This window comes from Rhipicephalus microplus, chromosome 1 (genome assembly GCF_043290135.1).
Source record: "Rhipicephalus microplus isolate Deutch F79 chromosome 1, USDA_Rmic, whole genome shotgun sequence".
NCBI lineage: Eukaryota > Metazoa > Arthropoda > Arachnida > Ixodida > Ixodidae > Rhipicephalus > Rhipicephalus microplus.
Window position 1 is genome coordinate 214272571 of NC_134700.1, and position 21326 is coordinate 214293896.

Sequence of the window (21326 nt, forward strand, 5' to 3'; positions counted from 1 at the left end):
GAGATAAAACAGCTTTAAGTACATTTGCAATTCAAGTGTCTCTTGAGGACTTGTTGCTGGCGTGAAAAGTGCCTAGCCACCATTTTCAAAAAGCAACATTTTTCTTGCATTGATATTTATTTTTCTTCGGAACTTTCTGCGCAGCAGTAACGTACTCATGAAGTGAGTTGTGATTTCTACGTTCACATCTGCCGATCAGCAACATTTTTTATATATTTATTTTTACTATGGTTAGGAACATTTGTGACTCTTTATTTTCCACTACAAGTGTTTGTTCTTGTGTTTTTTTTTCTTGTCCAGTGTATTTTTCATACTCGCGTTAAGAGAACTCGGGTGCTGACTGTGGCTTCGTAGTGCTAACGCTTCCAATTTAAAATGTATTATTCCTCCTCATTCTTTTTTTGTTTTCTGTATACCTCTTTTAGAGGGTCTTTGTCCCTTGAGATGTTCTAGCCGCAACAGCTAACTTCATTTTTTACTGCGCAACATGCTCTGCCATATTAAATTTTGCAATTTGGAAGCACTTCAAGCTCAGAGAGAGAGAGAACATTCTCTTTTTTCTTCTTTGGCAACTGTGGCGATGTGCCATTATGGTCAAACCTATATATGCTCTTTACTTCTCAGATAGGTGGTGTAAATAGGCTTATACGTTTTTTGATTTAGTTTAGTCTATGCGTGATGCCTATAGATTTAAAAAAAAGTGGACATATATGTACACGGCAAGGAGGCCCCACTAGCTTTACATCACTCATATCATGCGCTGATGTGTGCAAAACGATGCGCTCAAAATGCACTGGCTGCCATGCTCCATTCTCTTTTTACTACAGCGTTCCCGTGCTTTTCTATACATCTGTTCAATATGGGCGCCTAGTTTCATGTACAGGCTCTAACGGAAACATTGCGATGAACTCAACACGCGGAAGAAATTTTTCTTTCAATACATATTTCGTTCATATTCACGTCAAGTTTCATCTCGACGAGTCCAGACTTTTTAAAACCGACACATGGTTAAAATATGGCTCGATGCTTGGACGCATTTTAAATTTTTAAGGAAGCCTGAAATGATGGTTCTGGTGGGCTATTTTGTGCACTAAAAATTTACTTCTACCTGTTTTTGGCACCCTCGCCTAAAGATTCAACTAACCCACGCTGAAAAGACTGCAAAATGAACAGAGAGACATTAAAGAGACGGTTGCACTCTTAATTTCGAGCGGAACGTTTTTGCACTGGAACACGAAAGCTCAAAAGAAAATACTACAACTTAAGATTGCGGGAACCATCTAAACTCCCAAGTTTTTCCTTCAGCTCTCAATACAGCTGTTGCGTATTTAGAGCTGCTAGAAACAGCGAACTTTCTTGCCGTTTCGTGAAACCATTGGCCTTGAAGAAAACATCACCGCACCTGGGAGCAGCTGTCTACATAGGCCTTGTAAAGAAGGTAAGGAACGGAGAGTGATTACAACTGTAATAAAGTAGCACAAAACAACGGCGGCCATATATATAAGTAGCCCCGTACGTGTCCTCACCGAATGTAAGTGGCCGGGGAGGGAGTGAGGGTCATTATCTTGAGGTCACGAACGCCGATGACGGTGTTAAAAAGTCTTTGATCAATGGTGCTGGCGGTCACCACTTTCTCGCCATCAAGAAGCCCACTCACGGTCATATCTCTTTTTTTATTTTTATTGTTCTTGAGAGAAAAAAGGAAGTGTGTTATAAGAGATAAGAAACCTTGTTACAATGCGTTACAGAGTGTAAGCGAGATTCTGCACACCTCGCACACCTCTCCCTCTCACATCAACCGAAATGCAAGGGATGGTGGCCGATGATGCCCAGCAGGAGCAGCAGAAGCGTCAGTAAGTCGAGTCACGTTCGGCGGACGTCATCGAAGCTGCAGAGAGCCTCAGGTTTCTAAGAGCATAACGCAAGTAAGAAAAAATTAGCCCCACATCTTCCCACAGCGAGAATATAGTCAGTGGTAATGTCGAGGGGGGGGGGGGGGGACTCGAGTAAATGCGTCGCAAAGGGTGGGGGGATGTGTTATTGCGTGAATGTTGTGTAATTGGGTGTAGTTTGGAAGTTCTTTTTTGTTATTTCATCTTTATTATTCATATTTATTGAATGAAGGAAAAGCGAAGGCAAAGAGCGTAAAATTGAAGCGTGTCTTTATCGCTTGGTGCCGTCGTTGTATTGGACGGAGAGGAGACGCCCTTGACTGAATTCCGAACGCGCGGTCCGCCGACACTGCCCGCGTTCGAGAGAGACAAGACGAGGCACGGGATGGGCCGAGCACGCGGAATCGGGGTGTGGACGGCACCGACACCGAAACGATACATCATGCGACTCAGAAATGCTCCGCATTCAAAAAAAAAATAATAGTTGGCAAGAAGGCGCACTTGCCTGGATTTTGCGAACTCAGAAACGTCCGAATCCCAGGAATTGGATGTCCGAGCATTGTCAACGCTCATTTACCATGCCCGAAGCGATCGGTTGGGAATGTTGGCTTCAGATTTGAATACTTAGAAACCACCGCTATGTCTCAGAGGCCCTTGCGAGGCAGTGCTGCTCGGAGCAAAGTCGTCGTCGATTCTCGGACGCCTTAGATGCATTTCTTTTACAGTACAGTGCAAAGAAACTGTCCTAAGCATATATGCATATGCAATTAGCGATATGTTATGGATGGCATCATTCTGGAGTATGTTTCTCGATACCGAAATACTCGAAGCATAGCGCAGAGTCAGAACCATGAAAAGAGGAAATAAAGCTCCATCAACAGTTGCAAGTTATCGCTTCTTGATGGCGGCTACATTTTAGAGCCACGTGTACTGTGTGATGTCAGCGTACGGTAAAGAACACCTCTTTGCCGAGATTATATCTGGAGCTCAGCACTACGTCGGTACTGACAGCACTATCGTGGCTTTAGCTCGTATAACCACAGGAATCTCATTGTACGCTTTTGCGCGACGTGAGAATTTTGGGAACACATACATACATACACACATACATACATACATACATACATACATACATACATACATACATACATACATACATACATACATACATACATACATACATACATACATACATACATACATACATACATACATGCATACATACATACATACATACATGCATACATACATACATACATACATACATACATACATACATACATACATACATACATACATACATACATACATACATACATACATGCATACATACATGCATACATACATACATACATACATGCATACATACATACATACATACATACATACGTACATACATACATACATACATACATACATACATACATACATACATACATACATACATACATACATACATACATACATACATACATACATACATACATACATACATACATACATACATACATACATACATACATACATACATACATACATACATAAGGTCCTTCACAGGAGAGTTTAAGAAGGCAATCTTGAACGGAGGTCGCTCTAAAACTTCGTTCTCTGCAATGAACGCTAATGTGAGTACGGACAGTAGGCTGCTTGTTGATTAGAGCAACGATGTTTTCGAAGAAGAATATATTTTAGTGCGCAGTAGATTTCTCTAACTACGCATGGTACTAACCACTATACAATCACGGCTATCCCAGCGGACTCTCTAGATACGTTTAAGAAAAAAAATGCGTAGCATGTATGCCGAACAGCCACTTTCACTATCTTGCACTATCTCAAATCAATAAAATCTGTCATCGCGCCACCAACAAAGGACATGACATAATCTTTTATAGGCCGCCTGATCACTGTGGGATTGGTGGTAAGAAGGGTTTTATTCCGTAAATAGGAATGGCTAACAGCTCTCCCATAGTTGAGTACAATGTACTCGAGATCGTTCAACACTTTTTCTAAACACACCACCTCGCTGACAACGCTGCCTGTTGTGCCCACGACGGAACACCAAAACTGCTCATACTCCTGCCAAGGGCTCATGCCGCAAAAGAAGTTCGCCATATCGCGCTTAATACCACACTTATGCATTGAAATATTCGACTGAACTCCCCTCGATGCCCACAGAATTTCGCTTCATTGCTGCAATTACAGCTGCCATCAAAGACGACGGGACGCTACAATGCTGTGTCGCTTGTGGGTGGGCGTTGTTTTCACCAATTCAATAAATTAACGCATTGGTATGACTAATTCCCACAATTGGGATAACTGTCATCGTGTAAAAACTCTCCACCATGTCTAGTGCCAATGTGTAGACTTTAAAGAAGATCGCCGGACTCTGCGCTGTGTGCCTTGAGGAGGCTGGATGATCGACCCTTTACTCTGGAGAAGATCTCGGGAGTGTGGCCTTCACGTACTTCTGCCTTTCCACAATTCTCGAGGCAACGTCAGTGTGCGACCACCTGTGAAACCTGATCTGTGTGTGCAGTGTGTGTGTTATGTGCAATGTGTATCTCCTCATCCTCCTCTCTCTCTCTTTCATTTCCCTCTCCCCGTGTAGGGTAGCAAACTGGACTTAGTCTAGTTAACCTCCCTACCTTTCTGATACTTTTTCTTCTCTTTCTCTTATCACTAAAATGCAGGCTGCATAAGCTTTGATATTAGTGGTAACATTCGTGAAATATTTGGCTTTCTTGGAGTAAAATGTCCTATTTGTGATTTTTTTAATATTTAATGTGAAATTTTCCGGCAATATTGGCTGTTTTCAGTTGAATAAAGCATATTTAAGTCCATTGGCCTAAAAAGTTTCTTCAGCCATGGTTAACCTCTCTGACTTTCTTTCATCCTTACTCTCTCCCTCTTCATACGTGGTGGTTTTTCAGGGTAATATAAACATAAATGTCTGAGATTCACTTATTTTTTGTTGCCTCTTTAAGTTGCTTAAGAAGCAGTTTCCTTGTATGATAAGTGCATTCATTGTGTATAATTATTTTCAATAGTTTACTCAGTTGAAGCACATAGACTTCAATTACATTTTCTAAGATGAACAGTACATCTTCGTCTTTTTTTAATGCAATCAAGTGGCAATCTAGGCACCCAAAAAAAGTATTTTCTGTCTTGCAAAAAAAATGGAAAGAAAAACATGCAGGATTGACACTAACAGAATTGGCATTTGCCGCATTTTTAGCGTAAACACTATTGCTATGACTTCGGATATTTGTTCATGCATCATGGGATAGCATGCAAGGAGGCTTGAGAAATTACGAGGACGCGCACTTTCCTTGTTTGTATATTTTATGCCTAGTTCAATTTTAATTGTTTCGCATACCCTCCAACATTGCTGACGTGTTTCATACGTGAATGATTATTTCGGGACGTACATTTTGAACCTGGAAAAATAGCAAGGAGGAAAATAATTATTATTTTCCCTGTTTGACTTATCTTTCTGCGCTCTGCGGCAAACATACACCTGTCACACGAAACACACAGGAGAAACGGATTGTGGGCGTACATTTCGACTGGGACATCTACACGTTAGAGTAGGCACGCCATGTACACATCGATGGCGGTCCACTTTTTTGTGCGTCGTGTTTTTACATGTTCTCTTATGGTTTCGCACTATTCTTTTTTCTCCTTTTTTTCGTTTCTATGAATGTTATTGGTGGAAGCATTCTCACTGGGAACTTGAGTATAGCATCGTGATTCTCTGGCTGCCATGGAACCGACCCAGCTCGCTTCATCTTCGCAGGATGACATTGTTCTAATATTTTTTGTACTTATGACTGCTTTGCGGCACCCTTATATCTCTTATCGTTAGGCGCGGGTATAGGCTATGCAACCCTTAAGAAAAAAGTGCGGTTCCTTCATAGAAGCGTAGGTGAACAGCCCCTTTCTTTAGTGCGGCACGGTAGCCGACTGAACAAAAGGAACGTCGGGTTACGTTTTCCCGGAATTTGTCTTCGCCGTCGCGGCTGCGACTGCGGCGAAGATAAATTGGTTATTCACCACCTCGCAAAGTCCCGTGAAATTTTGCGCCCTGCATGCCTAGATTTATGAACGAACCCGAGAATGACAATGCGGCTTTCACGCCTGAAACCGTTCATATATCACTCTAGCGTGGAATCCTGCACGCACCTGCCCGCTAACGTATATGTGAGCAAAACTGCAGGCTTGAGCCAAAGAAAACACACTCTCGCGAAAGTCTTAAGTGGTAAAAAAATTATGAAAGGCAGGCTCAAGACGAGAGCCACACACGAACATCTGAGTACATCTGATTAGGGTTAGCTCAATATACTTTTTATCACCACTTTAAGCTAACTTTGATGTTCACTGATGCCTATTGTAGTATACAACTTGAGATGTCTGCAGCATTTCTTCCACGAAAATGATTGCACACAAGCCTGTACCAATATATGCGTATACTCCATGGTTTATGTCATGGGTGCGTCTACGCAGAGAAGATTGGCGAATGCTCGAAAGGGGCTATTTGTCCAGTCGTGGACCCGCCACAGTGGTCTAGTACATTACCAAGGCACTCGGCTGCTGAACCGCAGGTCCCGGGATCGAATTCCGGCCGTGGCGGCCGCATTTTCGATGGAGGCAAAAATGCTTGAGGCCTGTGTGCACATAAAAGAAGCGCAGGTGGTCGAAATTTTCGGAGCCCTCCACTAAGGTGTCTCTGATAATCACATGGAGGTTTTGCGACGTTATACCCTAACAATTAATATGATTTGTTATATTATTATTATTATTATTATTATTATTATTATTATTATTATTATTATTATTATTATTATTATTATTATTATTATTATTATTATTATTATTATTATATTATTATTATTATTATTATTATATTATTATTATTATATTATTATTATTATTGTTGTTATTATTATTATTATATTATTATTATTATTGTTGTTATTATTATTATTATATTATTATTGTTGTTATTATTATTGTTGTTATTATTATTGTTATTATTATTATTATTATTATTGTTATTATTATTATTATTATTATTATTATTATTATTATTATTATTATTATTATTGTTATTATTATTATTATTATTATTGTTGTTATTGTTATTATTGTTGTTGTTATTGTTATTATTGTTGTTGTTATTGTTATTATTGTTGTTGTTATTGTTATTATTGTTGTTGTTATTGTTATTATTGTTGTTATTATTGTTGTTATTGTTGTTGTTATTGTTGTTGTTATTATTGTTGTTATTATTGTTGTTATTATTGTTGTTATTATTGTTGTTATTGTTGTTGTTATTGTTGTTGTTATTGTTGTTGTTATTGTTGTTGTTATTGTTGTTGTTGTTGTTATTGTTGTTATTGTTGTTATTGTTGTTATTGTTGTTATTGTTGTTGTTGTTGTCGTTGTTGTTGTTGTTGTTGTTGTTGTTGTTGTTGTTGTTGTTGTTGTTGTTGTTGTTGTTGTTGTTGTTGTTGTTGTTGTTGTTGTTGTTGTTGTTGTTGTTGTTGTTGTTGTTACTTTGTCGTGGAGGTGATCGGATGCTGTGATTCACTCCGGCAGTCGATCACCTCCGCCTGTATTGCACATCTGTATTGTGCACCTAATTGTTCAGGTGAATACAACGCGATCTTTGTTCCTGGCCTTTTTTCTCAACCCTTTTTTGTTGTTGCTATACGTGTTATCACGTATACAATATGCAAATTCAGTTTTTATTGAACTCATCTCAGCAACCCTTTTTAGTTAGAATGTAGTGAGAAGTGAATTGAGCACATATATATAGCGTAACACGTGCCCTAACATTCGTACGAGGTTCAGCTAAAGCTTCGCTTAGGCCATCGATTCCCCGATGCGCACAAAGTGCGGCGGTTTCTTTCTCTAATCCCTTCGGATCTCTTTGTTGTTTTACTTTGACATTTATTACTTTCTCGGATTCTGTACGTGTCGCGTTTCCGGACTGCGAATTCTCGTCTTTCAGATCAGAGTCGGCTCTGTTAAAATCTCACGTCGTGCGATTCAACCGTGCAGCCGCAGCAACGGCACGAACGCATTCACGAAATGCCGCCTGGGAGACCACTGTAAGAATAGCTACGCATACGCAATTCTTTTTCTATAGAAAGTCTGCAAAGTTTGGTACTTTCGAGGTCCTGTTCGTAGATGTCTTGCATTTTCATGTGACTCAACTTTAGCGTGACTTATGTTTTCTTTTTATCGCGATTGCCATGGCATGTGGAGAAAAAACGGTATAGCCTATTAATTTGTTGCGTATGGCGGCACAGAATCAGTCAGATTGAGAGCTTAGAGTCGAGTCCGATGCTCGTGGCCGAGGAGGCGTGCAATGTGAATTAAAACTAAGAGACTTCTGTGTGCTGATAGCTTGTGCGTGACATCGTAGAAGCAAAGCATACCTTCCACTGGCGGCTGAGAATGCGTCAAGGCAGCTTAATAACTTGCTTCAGAATTTGATAACGATGTCACTTGAATGTGCTTGTGTGCAAGAATAACAAAGGAATCAGCATACAAAGTACTGCTCACACAAACATTACATCACACAGTACTCGTCCTACTATGTTTGTGGTCTTACGTGGCTGTTTCAGTGATGTCAGTGGAAGATATTTGTAGTAACCATTGCATCTAATTGGAATGATCTAAATAAGTTGCACCGTCTTTTCTCCTCCCTTTCTCTCTCCCTACACCATCTTTTGTGCTCCCCTCCCCCTCGTGCTGGGGGAAAAACCGGATGCTAATATATGGTTAACCTCCGGCCTTCCTCTTCAACGCTCCCTCACTACACCGCCTTAAGAGGCTGATGTTGACTAGTTAATTACGGAACACGTCGTTCAACATCCAAATTTGTTGTACGGTACGTGTTACTTTCCCTTTTCGGCCACATCGTATTTCACACGTGCTGCATGCCGGATAGGTTCCACAGCAGGTTAGCGTTTTCAAGCGAAGCTTCTTACATCTTACGGAATTAGGTGGAGGTGTCCGCCTCCTTTCAAAAAAAAAAGAAAACAGAGAATACGCCACCCCCGTGTGCGAAGAAATGCGGTCCTCGTAGGTACGCCGATCACATGCGTATTTGTATGCACCGTTTGTGACCTTACTGGTGGTCGGCCGTTTCTGTACTGAGAAAGAGATTTTTTTTTCTTGCTTTCCTTCTTTTTTGACGTTGGAGCGTACAATTGTCGCCCATGTACGAAACGAAGGGAGGACCATTGTTGTTGCTTGTAGCAGCTGAATTGTTTCGATAATAAATAAGCTGCGAAAGAAAGAAAGAAGAAAAGAAAGAAAGAAAGAAAGGTTCGTCAGGCATGCACGTGCCAAGATTTTTACCCCTTTTCTCGATAGTATAAGGACTCCTAATTTGATTTTTTGAAGACGATAGTCTTTCTTGGGGACCTTCGACAAAAACATTTTGGTCTGTCTTTCTGTCTGTACATTTGTCTCTTTGTCTACCCTAACGATACCTCAAACGGCATCCGTCGCGCCCACCAATATTGCTCAAGGTTTAGCGTTCGAAGCAGTGCGATTGTCAATTAAAAGAAATTATTGCGCATATCTGAGGCGCCACAACAACGCTTCGATGTTTTGTATGTCTGCCTTTATACTAGAAGAGGCACGCACAAGTTACTCAAAAGACTGTAGCGTTTATAGCGCTGCGCTGACAATGCAACATGATGCTCAAAAAGTCAAATGTTTCCAACGCTTCGCTACGACGACACGGTGGTGTCACCTGCCCGTCGCTTTGCGTTCTACACCTTTTCGCCTCCGAGAATGGCACGCATCTTTCTCCGCGGGCTGCACGCCTTCGTTTTCCAAGATAACTGCTAGATGACGCTTGTGTCTAACGCGCCTCGATGCGCTCGTTCGCCTCCACTACACGCTCTAGGCACTCTAACGCAGTGCCTCCAGAATACCCTTCACCGATTTTCTAGCGCCGAACATCAAATAATCGTTTTGTTCACTCTCCCCAGACGCAAGACTATCGTCTTTCGACGACGTTTGTGGTGTAACATGCAGATTTGGAACCGATTTTTTAAGTGTATGAAGTTTTTCTATATTTGTGGATGACTGACATGTTTTATATATTCCAGCACATTTATTTTTTCCAAACTAATTTGGTGAGTTGGCATGCGATGGTTCCGTCAGGCTGTTCTGCGCGTGCAGCCTCTCGATTCAAAATGCTCTACGTGCTTTCATGTTTTTCGTATCGTTTTTCATCATCATCAACAACAACAACAACACGGAATACATGTCAACAAATAGTAAAAAATCAGGAAGCCCATCAGAAGGCTTTCTTGATTCACAAAGTCTTAATTATTAGTGCGTCAATGAAAATTTCAAAGTTTCTACAAAGATTTAACGCTTGGCCGGGCAAATCGGACTAAAAGGGCACCCGTCCTTATCCCCACTTGCAGCTGCGAACCGCTATATCTCTAAGTTGCACATAACATCAAGAATTTTACATGCCATGTATTCAGATGACAAGCACTCTGACGGTGGAACTGTATATACAACTGAAATGTTTGCCACGGCACATTGCCCCTTTTTAGAACGTGAGCTCATCAAACACATTACAAGAACGATCGAATAATTACATTGTGCGCTTTAGAATATAATTTAAAGAACGAAGGGTCTTACTCGTAAACTACTTTCTGTAGAGTCTCTTTAACTACGTGGTTATCCGCCTTAATTAGCGAAGAAGCTTCCTTGGTGAACACATTTCTTTGGGGGAGCAAATGGGTCATTTTCGTTATACACCAGTTGCCTAGCTGTTAAATTTTTGTACAAATGATTGCTGCAGTTTACACACATATACTGTAAACGTAGATATAAACCTTAAATTAAGTGAATGAAGGAATAATCACAGCCATTGCTTAAGGGTAGAGCAGCGGAGGCGTTATTCGAAGCTCGCTGGTTCGGTCCCTGCCTAGGAAATGTTATCTTTTCGTGCACTTTTTTTTGTTACCACTTACATGAAAATTACTTCTAATAACATCCACCATATATTTCTCTTGGTATGATTACCTGTTAGCTCTCATTGATATTGTCTCTAACGAAGAAATCGAGCCCTTAAATTTACACTTCTTTCCGCTATGTGCCCGTTTATTGCACACTTGCACAGAGTAAACCTTTACACAGTTGTTCTTTAGCACTTGAGCTGTTGCCCCGCCGCGGTGGTCGTGTGGCTAAGGTACTCGGCTACTGACCCGCAGGTCGCGGGGTCGAATCCCGGCTGCGGCGGCTGCATTTCCGATGGAGGCGGAAATGTTGTAGGCCCGTGTGCTCATATTTGGGTGCACGTTAAAGAACCCCAAGTGGTCAAAATTTCCAGAGCCCTCTACTACGGCGTCTCTCATAATCACGTGGTGGTTTTGGGACGTTGAACTCCACAAATCAAATCAATCAACTTGAGCTGTTTAATGTTTACCCCCCGTTTCTTTTTCGCGACGTTTTCGTCGCAATGAAAAGCAAAGGAAGGCTTTCGTCCGCTTCACTTTCTTCGCAGTTATATACCATAATTACTGCAGTGTTGGCTTTATAGACAGTGATTAACGCTCGTTATACTCTTCTTGGCTTCATGATCAGCTGGTTTTCGTAAAGGATGCATCAAACAAAAACAAGAAACGAGACCGAAAATTGACTTTCTCTTCATTTGAGTAGCATTCACCAAACGGTACTTCAGGTTGCCTCTCTGCCACAGTTGAAGATTACCTAACCGCGTCGCTCACTCTCCTGTGTTCGAACACCCCCAGGCTTGAGAGAGAGGCGCGAAGATGTGCAAAGTACGCGTGCACTCGCGCGCGTCCGACAAGGGAGGGGAGCAGTGCGAGAGCGGCCGTCCCAGCAGCTTCTTCCGGCCGCCGCCGTCGCGTACACTACGCGCTCCAGCCATGCGCGCGAGGGACGGAGGAGAGGCGCGGCTGCTGCCACCAACGAACGGGCCGATCACTCGACGCTCGCGCGCCGGACGATTCGGACGCCTGTCTGCCCACCTCGGACTCGCTGCTCGGCCAGCGCTTTGCTCGGCGACGCACAACGTGTCACCACTCCTCGTTGGCGTTCGTACTGCTCTTCCGATTCAGCCGGATGACCAAACTGTTCTATTACCGCGTAATTAGCTGCGTCAAGTCAGTAATTGGCTCTCCTAAAATCTTCGCGATTCTTACCAAACGAAACCTGTGCCAATAAGAGACGTTAGAACACCTAAGTGTCACGAAGACAGACTGGTGTAGTTGTTTTCCAGCGAACTTTGTGGCGTGACGTCATAGGTCGACTTGTCTTATAATCTTCGGACGTTTAGCAAAACGAAATCTTTGTCAATGAGTGACGTCAGAACAGCGAAGTATCAATCAAGGGACTGGTGAGAAATTTGCCTGGCAGACGTGAGCGTGCTGTGGTGGTGCGTCCGGACTGGTGACAGTGCGAATTTTCGGTCCTGTTTTTTTTTTTTTTTTTCTGGCAGCGGAAACTTCGTTCAGAGGCGGGAGGGAAAAGAAAAAAAATACCGACTTGCTTAGCAACATCAACCGGTAAGTGCTGCGATGTTATTCACTATTTATTATTGTCCGATAGAAACGGCGTTTGCATCGTAGGCGTTTAGTCTATATCTCTTTATAAGGTTTCTTTTTAGTGGCAGCTGTGGGAACATCCGGTAGGCATGATATTTATTTATGTGTAATATACAATAACGCCACTACGGCACTTAGTGTCAGTTACACTCCTTTTTGACCAATGCATGAAATTGCCATTCCGGCAAGAGTGCAGTGTACGATACGTTACATTGTAAAGGATTTCATCCTCGAGAAGTTCTGCAGATCGGGTGAGTTGGTGCATGATGAAATCGTTCGGTTATAGCGCTAACAACACAGCGCGTAAAGTATGTGAGACGCAGGAGAAAGGAAAAGGCAAAGAGGAGCGCTTACTACCAACAAAGTTTATTTTGAAGAAAGTACATAAATATGCTCAAGGAATGAAAAAAAAAATAGAATACCACAATAGTGATGCGCGAAAATCTTACAATTTTAAAAGGAACAATTATTTTTCACAAAGACCGGGAGAGTGCATGGTGACGCAGTTCAGCTCTAGTCTAGAAAACCCTTCTGCCTCGATAATCTCCTTCGTCATTTTATTTGTGTTTTTACAAAAAATCACGGCATCAGAAATAGATGGTTTGTAGCCACACGTGCTGCAATGCAGTGAAGAAAAACCATAACGACCATTTTTGACGTTTTGAACCCTGTTGATGGAGCCGGTCATCAGTACAGCGGCCAGTTGGTCCTGTAGTGCTTGCCGCATGAAAAAGGTAACTGATCGATTGTATTTTCTGCGCACTTGACAAACGGCTTTTTGTGCCTTTTAGAACAACCTAGTTTTGCATGCGAAACAACCCTCATGCACAAGTATGAGAGCTTTTTCGCGCCAGAAAACAAAATACATCTTTACATTCGCCCGTTCCGCAACCTTTTTCAAGTTGTGGCAGATTTCATGTATATAAGGAACAACGGCAAGCTTCTAAGGCCTTACTGGCTCAACCTGGGGGAGCTCTGAAGGTTCATGACTGAATTTCCCGTGACAGAAATCTGTATGTGAGAGGGCTAGACAGCATTCAAAAGTCGTTCTGGTTGCTCTTGAAAACCACTTGCCATTATATGTTTGCAAAACGTGTGTAAAGCGTACTAAAGCGCAATGCATAAAATACTCTTGTTATAGCGCAGCTCTGTTTGAGCGTGAACAAAAATAATCCAGTGAAGAGGTAATACACGATCCTGTCGTGTGTATTTCCCTTCTACACGCTCAAGCATAGCTGGGCGGTAACCTTACGATTTCATTTCATCCTGTCGAGAACAAGATAGATAAAATTCCAAAGTCGCATGCAAAGTTTTTTTTGACGAACAGATGTGTACTACAGGGGCTTCACTAGATGTAAATTCAACGTAGCCTTGAAAAATTTGTTGGCTAAATTTTTCTGCGTTTCAGTTGAGTACGTTCTCTTTCTTGTTACTTGGCATGTTGAAATACGATCGTACGAAAACTAAAGTTCTTGTGAAAGATAAGCGGATCGCGAGGCATTAATTTCGCGAGTACGACAGAAGTGTTCCATTGAAGCATTCACAATCCATTCCATGTCACGTACCTCAAATGGGTTGCGTGGTTCACACTTCTGCTCTTGAGTGGCCACAAACATAAATGAATTATAAATTCCTATAAGTCACCAGAGTGACCTCTAACGATCTATTGAAGCAAGTGGCTGAGCTGTTGCGTATTAAGAAGTTTATTGAAGCCAACTGTGATCACAATACCTGTTGATCATGCACTGCAATAACAGACTTGGTATTATCGAAAAAGTAACAACCCAGACAATTATTTAGGAGATCCAGAATGTAGTTTACGAGATAATAAAAAAGAAAAATCCGGTGAAACTGGATTCAACGCGAATATTCTGTCAACGTAACTTCAACTCGGCTGCTACCTAATATAGTCACATTTCTTTTTCACATTTTTCTCTAAGTAGTAATATCATCTCTTACATTTACTCGCGTGAAAAGAGCTTCTCATCCTAATAACGATATCTGAGGTTTTACGCCACGATTCCACGATATGATCACAAAAGACGCCGCAGAGGAGGACTCCAGAAATTTCTATCATTTTGTGTGCTTTTTCTATTAACTCGCATTAACAAGACACAGTACACGGGCCTGTGGAATTTCGCCTCCATCGAAATATGACAGCCCCGGCAAAGATCAAACCTGCGACTTTCGGCTCAGCAGCCGAGTATCATAACCACTGCTTCATTACGGCGGAGGAGCTTCTGAGGCTCTCTATTTATATTGTGTGCTATTGCACTAAACGATGCCGTGTGAGGCACGACTGTTTTAACGTTTACGTACTAGTATTCTTTTTGCCAATAACGAGAAAGAAGGAAGCACGCGAGCTGCACTTGCTTTTAGCCGAGTAAGCGTTTTTTTTTTTTTTTTGTGTCACTCTATCTCGAACCTTGAAATAAGCGCGAGATTCGTTGTGTAATAAAGGTCTCTGGAAATTTCAGACGACCTGTGTCACCTTAAGGTAAACTGACATCTCGCACTGCACTGGCCTCTAACAGTTTCGCCTTAACTGAAAACGCCACCACTGCAGCCGGGGTTGCAGCCGCATATTTCGGGTCCGCAACCCAGCAATATTTCAATCGCCGCATTTACGAAATAATCGCTGATGACAATGTGAAAGTTTAATGACGCGTATAAATACGCATTTAAACAACAACCTTGTAGTAGTATCGCGGTGTGTTTTTATTTCGGTAATTAATCGCTAAATGGATGATGGGCCAGAAAACCGGGGTTTGAAAATGTTGCATTTAGGGCCCTTTTTTTTTGGTACACAAACAGAGTGCCTTCGACGTTAAAACCTATGTGTTCTTTTTTTCCTTCTTTTCTTTCTGTTTGAGGTTATGGCTCACTGACGCATAAGCGGGCCACAGTATGGAAGTATCTTGGCTAGGCAATATCAAGCGGGCAGTCACCCATGCTTTTTTGCTCAGATTTAGTTACGGTGCGCAAAGTTCACATCGCATGGCGCATGGCCAAAAGTTTTTCTTTGCGGAATAAATCGACCTGCCTGATTTTATCCTCATTTTTTTTTCATTCGTAGAGTGTAGAATTCTGCAGCTCGTTGTGCTCCTGCAGGGTGATCTTCTTTATTAAACAGTTTACGATCAGGGAACAAAGGAGCTTGCAGGCAGACGACTTAGACTGCAGGTGCCTGGTTTTATTTCGTTTGCACAAAAATGTTAAAAAATGATCTTGAGCTTCGAACTTTTGGCGGCAGCTGCGGCTTTTCAGTGGTTACGTTTCTCGGCTGCCAATCCGAAATAGGCGGGTACGAACCCCGAGGCCACCGTGGCGATGGTCGTATTTTTTTATGGAAGCGGAGTGCTAAACGCCCATGTACTGGAGGTGACTGCCCTTTAAAAACTCCAGGCGGCCGAGTTCCCGAGCCCTGCACTATGACATCTGTCACAGCCTGGGACATTGAATCACATAAGCCAATCAACCATTCAAACTTTCGGTGAAATTTAAAAACAAAAAAAAAAATAAGGATTCCTTATTTTGCTACCTCTCAAGCAGTAAATGCTGTCTCGTAAAATGAATGTAAAATTTACAGCGAATGCAATGCCTTGAACTCTCTTGACTCGTGTGGTGCTTAACTAATGCGCCGACTCATCTAAAAAAATGAACAATGTAAAATCAAAGAATAAAACCAGTAAGACTTAGGCTTCAAACTACTTGCTCTATTTCAGTTTGGGTTGTAACAAGCTAAAGTAAACTTGACTATTAACTGACCGACAAGAATTCTAAAGACAGTTTATGGGACGTTATTTTCAATACCTGCCTAGGTTTTCTTGTTGGTTTGTATTAATTATTGTTGAATCTTGCTAAACAAAAGCCCTAAAAATTTCTCTTTGGTAACTAAAATGTGAACTTCAAGTTTGTGGTATTGACAAAAAACAAAGACGCATAAATCACTCATCGCATATTTTGTTGCTTTTCCGGAAGTTTAATGTGTCCAGTAAAGCGAAAGCAGAATTGGACTACGCAATGCTATAATTGCTGTTCTCTTGGTTCACAATTCTCAGTTCATTAGCCTTAAACAAGTTTTTCTTGTACACACACACACACACACACACCAAAAAAAGAGAAACAAGTGGCTTTCTTCTTTACACCTTAAGCTATACCTCTCCTACCTTGAGAAAAGTTTTTCCATCATGTACTTGGTTGTTCGGAGAGTAAGTTCTCTTTCCACTTGCTTTTGATGCTTTTATTAGACCACCAGTGATATTTTTGCGTGTTTAAAGCATATTTAAAAAAACTATGTGTTCCGAGGATACCAATAATTCGAGGAATGCTGGGAAGTGTGTGACTGTGTGGGCTTGTTCTCATCTCTCTCTCTCTCTTCGTTCTTGAAACTCCCTCGTTCCTTTCCCCCATGTAGGGAAGCATACTAGTCCTTTTAGAGTTGTTAATATACCTGCCTTTTCGTTCTCTCCGGTTCTTTTTTGTACTGATGTTCCTAAGATTGCTTTTTCAAACAAAAATCAACAAAGTCGTACCATCATCGATTTACCGGGAGGCGTAAGTGGAAAGTGCGTAATTTTTGTGTGACACGAGTCTGCAATTATTTAGAAGTTTTAGGGAGAACAGTGCGGGGTCATTATGTCCCTTTTTTTTAAATTTTAGTTGCCCGATTATGTCCCTCTATCGTATTACAGTGGTTATATAACGGTGCGTGTATTAACAATGCAAAAAATTAAGCGACCATACAGCTTCGCATTTCATAGTTTAACGTGATAGCGACGTTCTGTTACTAGTGCGTACTTTAGGCACTTAGTGTTTGAAATATTTTCGAACTTGCCATGCACCTACTACGCGGCCTTGATGGTGCAGTAGCTTGTGTGCCTTTTGTAGTAGGAGTCTAGCTTTAATATAAAGTCGTTATGACAATACCACGTACTGTATGCTTGTACCATGCATTATTACGGCTGTATTTTGTATTGTATTGTGAAGCATAGATACAGGACGCGTGTGTTTGAAAAGCTTGAAAGTTACTTTCAATGCGTTTCCACCGCTAAACACCACCGCAGCAAACCCATTTTAAGCGCTGAGTTTGTCATCATCGCTAAAAAGTGACGACACGCGAAGAAGCGTGAAATAGTATGCGAAAAATATAGCTAACAGTCCAAATGAACGCGTTGCTATCACGGCAGATCTTTCATTTTAATTCAGAACGTCATTTATTCGTCAACAACGCAAACGCCCCAATGCGCTGGTTTATGGGCTAAGGTATTCGGCTGCTGACCCACAGGTCACGGGATCGAATCCTGGCTGCATCGGCTGCATTTTTAATGGAGGCGAAAATGCTGTAGGCCCGTGCGCTCAGATTTGGGCGCGCGTTAAAGAACCCCAGCTGTTAGAAATTTCAGTAGCCCTCTGCTACGGCGCATTTTTTCCATATGGTGGTTTCGGGACGTGAAACCCCACATATCAATCAATCAAATTAATCAACAATGCAAACAAGCCTGCGCAAGCCATTTAGTATATATACATAGCTGTCAGATTAGGCATCACTCTAAAAGACGCACCAAATTCATATTCCTTAACAGCTATTTGTCACAGTCTTACACGCGTGCCGCACCGATAGCTGCGCCCATCGGATGGGCATGCGCAGATGAGTTTTCGTGCCTTCCTTCTTCTCCACCGTTGTGTGCCTCTGCAGTTGTTAGTCGGTGTCTCTGGTGTCCTGATGACGGATATGTGGGATTTTACATCTCAAAACTAACATACGATTATGAGAGACGCCGTAGTGGCAGGCTCCGGAAATTTTGACCACTTGCGGTTTTTTAACGTGCCCCAAAATTTTAGCACACGGGCGTACAGCATTTTTGCCGCCATCGAAAATGCAGCCGCCGCCACCAGGATTTGATCCTGCGACCGGCGGGTCAGCAGCCAAGTACCTTAACCACTACACCACCGCGGCGTGGCTGTCCGTGGGGTCCTGACTTCTTCCTTCTATCTGTGATTATATGCCCTGTCTTCTAGAATGAATGCTTACTAACTATAGCTCAGCTATCTGTCCTAAATGGTGACCCTACCGATACTTTGTATTAGCGCAATGTTCTTAAGCTAGAACTTCTCTTCTGGTGTAAGTTTCCTGGCCAGCTTTCAAGTTCATATTCTGTGGCAAATTAGCAAAGATTCCGGCTGCTAGAAAAATAAAAAAAAATTAAAGAAGGGATCACTTCAGGACAAACGTGTTCGCGAATGTGTCCGCTGTGTGTGTGTGTGCGTGCGTACGTGCGCGCGCGCGTGTGTGTGTGTGTGTGTGCGTGTGGGCGTGTGCGCGTGTGTGTGTGCATGTGTGTTTGTGCGTGCGTACGTGTGTGTTTGTGTGTTTGTGTGTGTGTGTGTGTGTGTGTGTGTGCGTGTGTGTGTGTGTGTGTTTATTCTTTTCATTTCTTCGGCCTAATCTTAACAGAAGCGATACTCTATCTTTTGGGGCGTAAGTAGATTTCCTTGTGAACAGCTTGGGGCCCACGTAACCCGGCACCCGATATGTACTGTAAACGATGAACAAGTGTTTAGATGTACTTTGTTGAGAGAGAACCGATCAAAAGATCGATAATACTGACCAGCTACAAGAGCGCTGTGCAGGTATTACTTTCTTATATAAGGTCCATGGGCGAAATACGGGAGAAACTCGGCTCGATGAGTGAGATGGAGTGTCGTCTTCGCAGGATGTAGTAGGCGTTCGGGTGTTTTGTCGCGAAGGTAAGCTGTAAGCTGATTGCTGGTTTACTCAGCAGCCGATCAGTCTTGCCTGAAAAAAAAAAAAAAGGTAAAGAGGCTGCCAAATTTTTCTCGTTTCCGGAGCATGTGCCGTGCAGTGAAATTGAAGGACCGCATGGCCATCAGCTGCTTAAAAATTTGTGTGGTCTACGATAGTTTCCTTCACTGGCGGTAGTGGAAAAACATTGAAGCCTCTTCTCTGTGGTCGTCTCATGCATTTTTAGTTTTTACCACCAGCATGCTTAAACGTTCACTTAAACGTTCACTGGGAAAGCGGAGGTCTTGCTCCATGTCAGCCAGATTGCTGACAAGGCTATTTCGTTCCTTCACATTACATTAAAAGGTCAAAAGCTGATATATTGTTTATAAACGTAGTCTACGAACAAAGTTTTGCTGCTCTTGCTGCACTGCATCTTCAACTGCTTTAGGACGGATGGCTAATATGTCACCGTTGCTCTTGGGTGCTAAGTCGTGGTTGTACCATGCGTCCCGTCTTTACCAGTGCCTAGTGTTTATGACAGATAATTTGGTCCTTTTGTCTTGCAATCTGGTATAAATCTGGTGTATACTACTTCGTGAATTGCCCATGGACGCATAACCTCACCACAGCAATCGTTATAGCTGCGGCTCGAGTCAATGGTTATGGCAACGTGTCTAATCGAGTCACAAATGGGGTTGCATGAAATTCTTCGAAACGCAGATGCAGTTCCTTACAGCGTTCCACTACGGCGTCTCTCATAATCATATGGTGGTTTTGGGACGTTAAACCCCACATATCTATCTAGTTCCTTACAGCGAAGCCCGCGCCTTCTTGCGCAATTTAATACCAACCGTGAACGAAATCGTGCGCCGATTGCAAGGATGGACAGCTTTCGCATCCACAAGTGACTGGCACAATAAACGTAAATGTCGTCGTAAATTATAGATATAATTGACAAAAAACACGCAAAGGGCGTGATATATGGCATTTCCATAAAAGGGTGCATTACAACAAGCAAGTACACATTAGGGGTAATTATTTGGAGATGATTTAACTGATGGCACATTGCTGTAACGATGTGCCAACAGGTGGTAATTCCTTGTAGCTTTGCCATTCGATCTTGGAAGCTTGGCCTTGTAGCACAACAGCCCGAAAAGGCAAAGATACGCCTTATAACCTTCACGTTTTTAACACTCTTCTAGAAGATGTGCTTGAGTATGTATTAAATTACAGTTCTTTAAATTGTGCATATCAAGTTCATGGTTTTTCATTAACACAATGTTGTATCGTGTTTTTCTTTCTTTCAAAGGCACTAGTAACACAGAAGCTGTAAAAAAAGTCATTTAGAATTGCCAGAACTTTCGAATTACTGAGATAAAAAAACAGGTTCACTTTTTATACTGTGCTTCATATTTGAAAATAGTAAACCTTCTTCACATGAATATTGCAATGTTCGAAGGATCAAAGTCCTCTTTCTTCGTGTGCTACTGTATTGCTGATGGCATGATCATGCTAACATTTGCCTCACGTGCAGCTACAAGTATTGCGGTTCACAGCTTTGTCATTCTACTGAATAGACCTGAGAGATCACGTTACGTTTGCTATTACAGGCGCGTTGCGTTAACTACTGCTGAGCTGCATTCAACACTGAACGGTAATGCTTTCTAGCTATCCAACGTTGTAAAAGAAGTACCGGGCACTGCCGCACTAAAAAAATAAATTATCGGTGATCGCTTTACTATGAATCATTATAACATGAAAGTACAACTTATCCACCCCGAAGGAGGTGAATGTTCATTGTTCATCGATATATGACAACTGGCACAATATATAGTGGTGTTCAACCTGAATGCACCCACGCTACAGCGCTCGGCGGTACACCTTCCGACGACTAACGTCCACGATCAATGGTTAAATAAGCACTTGAGGTAACTGTAGTAGTCAACGGTGACAGCGCGATCCCGGAAAGTGGTGTGACAGCCGGAATGGCGTCACAAATGAGACCCAGCACTTGTTTTATTATCACTACAACATGGCATGTTAAAGAGGGATTGAACACTAAAGCCGTACTATGAC

The 21326-nt window shown here is 42.1% G+C and overlaps 1 protein-coding gene across 3 annotated transcripts in view; it reads left to right on the forward strand.

Annotated features, from left to right (window-relative positions):
* The first annotated feature begins 11769 nt into the window (after positions 1-11769).
* The window catches only part of LOC142806658 (calcitonin gene-related peptide type 1 receptor-like), a 213867-nt gene continuing 204310 nt past the window's right edge, over positions 11770-21326 (forward strand). For all 3 annotated transcript variants that reach the window (XM_075891284.1, XM_075891285.1, XM_075891286.1), the window contains exon 1: positions 11770-12463. The gene's annotated coding sequence lies outside the window, so the exon portion shown is untranslated. The remainder of the gene's footprint in view (positions 12464-21326) is intronic.